Source organism: Pundamilia nyererei, unplaced genomic scaffold (assembly GCF_000239375.1).
Source record: "Pundamilia nyererei isolate P.nyererei 1_Seehausen unplaced genomic scaffold, PunNye1.0 scaffold00371, whole genome shotgun sequence".
Taxonomy (NCBI): Eukaryota; Metazoa; Chordata; class Actinopteri; order Cichliformes; family Cichlidae; genus Pundamilia; species Pundamilia nyererei.
The window spans coordinates 301,122-302,127 of record NW_005187772.1 but is presented as its reverse complement, the minus strand read 5'-3'; positions in this window follow the sequence as shown (position 1 = coordinate 302,127).

Genomic DNA, 1,006 nt, shown 5'->3' with positions numbered 1-1,006 from the left:
TCAGAGAAACAGCTGTTTGCTGACTCATCAACAAGAAATATTCATGCAGGAATCCATCCTAACAGGTTGTCTTACAATCCTTTAAAGGTCTCTAAACTTTAAGGACAGATTTACTTCACAATAACCATGTAAACCACAATTTATTAGGATATCTTGCAGTCACAGTTTGACTCCTGTTACCGTACAGAAAGTTGTAAATACTTCAGTTTTCCTTTGATTATAAACTCATCTTTGTGTATGTTTAATTAAATTAAACTCACTATTGTGCAACCAAACATTGTGTGAACCATATTCCTACTTCACTGATTAATGATCACATTAAAAAAGAGGTTTCTTGCTGTACCTGTCATTTCTGAGATTTATACCTGAGCTTTAAGTTTGACTCAGTCTCTCTCTTCAGTACCTCCTATATTTGGTTTGTAAACATCATAACTGTGATTTGTATTCACAATAGATTCAAGTAATAAGTGCAGTGAAGCTTTTACTCACCTGCTTTTACAAAAGTCCACTGAAAAGTCAGGACCACCAAAAACACGACACACTTGATCCCAGCCATTGTCCTGCTGTTTCATGGTACACGATCTGAGTGTTTGTGAGTAAATACATCTACATGACGTCACATGACATCTGACCCAGCTGGTTTGCTGCTTACAGCAGCTTAGCATATTCACTGTGACGATAATCACACCCTTCATCTGAATGTCTGAAATACTTTTTTTGTGACACACTGAGGAACAAGTTAATCATAAACTGCTCACAGTATTCATGTAATTAACTTCTTAACACAGAGTTCAACTGTCCAACCAGAAAATTTGTGAATGACAAAGAATAAAAAGAACCCAAAATACTTCTATAATATTTCACTGACACTGTGTGATGTGTGTGGCAGGACTACATAGTGCAGAAAAATGTTTCTGTTGTGGTTTACTCTGAATATTTTCTCTGACTGGATAATTGTGGATGGTAGCCTTGGTCTGGCCTTGGACTTAGCCTGGGTTCTTTTGCT